Below are 2,444 nucleotides of genomic sequence, written 5' to 3'. Positions count from 1 at the left end.
TATATATATATATATATGTGTGTATATGTATGTATATGTATATATATATATATGTGTGTGTGTATGTATATACAGTGGGGAGAACAAGTATTTGATACACTGTTGATTTTTCAGGTTTTCCCACTTGCAAAGCTTGTAGATGACTGTAATTTTTATCATAGGTACTCTTCAATTGTGAGTGATGGAATCTAAAACAAAAATCCAGAAAAATACAATGTATGATTTTTAAATAATTAATTTCCATTTTATTGTGTGAAATAAGTATTTGATACACCAGAAAAATGAAACTTAATATTTGGTACAGAAACCTTTGTTTGCAATTACAGAGATCAGACGTTTCCTGTAGTTCTTGACCAGGTTTGCACACACTGCAGCAGGGATTTTGGCCCACTCCTCCATACAGATCTCCTCCAGAGCCTTCAGGTTTCGGGGCTGTCGCTGGGTCACACGGACTTTAAGTTCCCTCCAAAGATTTTCTATGGGATTCAGGTCTGGAGACTGGCTAGGCCACTCCAGGACCTTAAGATGTTTCCTACGGAGCCACTCTTTAGTTGCCCTGGCTGTGTGTTTTGGGTCGTTATCATGCTGGAAGACCCAGCCACGACCCATCTTCAGTGCTCTTACTGAGGGAAGGATGTTGTTGGCCAAAATCTCACGATACATGGCCCCATCCATCCTTCCCACAATATGGTGCAGTCGTCCTGTCCCCTTTGCAGAAAAGCATCCCCAAAGAATGATGTTTCCACCGCCATGCTTCACGGTTGGGATGGTGTTCTTGGGGTTGTACTCATCATTCTTCTTCCTCCAAACATGACGAGTGGAGTTTAAACCAAAAAGTTCTATTTTTGTCTCATCAGACCACATGACCTTCTCCCATTCCTCCTCTGGATCATTCAGATGGTCATTTGCAAACTACACTAAAAAAAAGAAGAGTAGAAGCGTTTCGTCTTTCATCCAAAAGACTCACCCCACCACCAGATGAAGAGCATCTCAGCGTGACCTCAGCCGAGGTAAGGAGTATTTTCATGAGGATTAATCCGCACAAGGCAACCGGCCCAGACAACATCCCCGAGAAAGTGTTGAAAGAATGTGCCGATCAGCTCTGCGAGGTGCTGGCAGACATCTTTAACACCTCTTTTACCATGGAGACAGTTCCCACCTGCCTGAAGACTGCCACCATCATCCCAGTCCCAAAGAGCTCTACAGTGACTGGTCTGAATGACTATCGGCCAGTAGCCCTCACCCCGATAGTTGCTAAATACTTCGAAAAACTGGTCATGACTCACATCAAAACAACCATCAACATCAACGAGGACCCTCATCAGTATGCATACCATGAGAACCGATCAAAAGAGGATGCCATCTCCTCTGTGGTCCACACTGCGCTCAACCACCTGGAGCAAAAGGACTCCTACGTCCGTATGCTCTTTGTGGACTTCACATCTGCCTTCAACACCATGATCCCCCAAACCCTGATGGACAAACTACTCACACTAGGACTAAGCCCCTCCATTTGTAACTGGGTACTAGACTTCCTAACAAACAAACAAACCACAGTTAGTGAGGATCCACAACCTCTCCTCCTCCACCATAACCCTCAGCACTGGCTCTCCTCAGGGATGTGTGTTGAGCCCCCTCCTGTTTACTCTGCTCACGTATGATTGTGCAGCTACCCATCCAGGCTGTCACATTGTAAAGTTTGCAGATGATACAGCGGTGGTGGGATGCATCACAAACGATGATGAGTCCAGCTACAGGCAAGAGGTGGAACACCTGGAGAGCTGGTGCAAAGAGAATAACCTTCACATCAATGTGAAGAAGACAAAGGAGATGATTGTGGACTTCAGAAGGAACAAACACATCTACACCCCCCGAACATAAGAGGATCTGCGGTGGAAGTGGTCTCCAGCTACAAGTACTTGGGTGTACACATGAATGACAACCTCATCTGGAGCAACAACACCACCAGCCTGATCAAGAAAGCTCATCAGAGACTCTACTTCCTCAGGCGGCTGAGACGAGCTGGTCTGGAAGCTCAGTCCTCACCTCCTTCTACAGGTGTGCAGTGGAGAGCATCCTGTGCTCCAGGAGAGCATCCTGTGCTCCAGCATCAACGTGTGGCATGGAGGCTGCACAGCTGCAGAAAGAAAAGCCTTGCAGAGAGTGGTGAAGGCTGCACAGAAGATGTTGGAGTCAGTCTCTCCACCATCACAGACATCTACACCTCTAGATCCAGGAAGAGGGCCACCTGCATCATGAAGGACCTCACTCACCCAGCACACACACTTTTTGCCCCACTCCCCTCAGGAAGGAGGTTGAGGAGCATTAAGTGTAGAACCACTAGACTGAGGAACAGCTTCTACCCTGAGGCTGTTAGACTCATGAATCTCCAACCAAAATAATCACTGTGAAAAAAATCACATCATGTTGCTGCTGATCTGTTT

General features: G+C 46.3%; 1 protein-coding gene across 1 annotated transcript in view; it reads left to right on the top strand.

Annotated features, from left to right (window-relative positions):
* Positions 1-2,444, top strand: part of arhgef39 (Rho guanine nucleotide exchange factor (GEF) 39) — a gene marked incomplete at its 5' end in the record, with an annotated part of 84,143 nt that overhangs the window by 62,464 nt on the left and 19,235 nt on the right. The gene's annotated exons all lie outside the window — the stretch shown is intronic.

Source organism: Nematolebias whitei, chromosome 22 (assembly GCF_014905685.2).
Source record: "Nematolebias whitei isolate Nwh7 chromosome 22, NemWhi1, whole genome shotgun sequence".
NCBI classification, from domain to species: Eukaryota; Metazoa; Chordata; class Actinopteri; order Cyprinodontiformes; family Rivulidae; genus Nematolebias; species Nematolebias whitei.
Note: the sequence above shows the minus strand (reverse complement) of the source record. Positions and strands in the feature narration are given on the sequence as shown.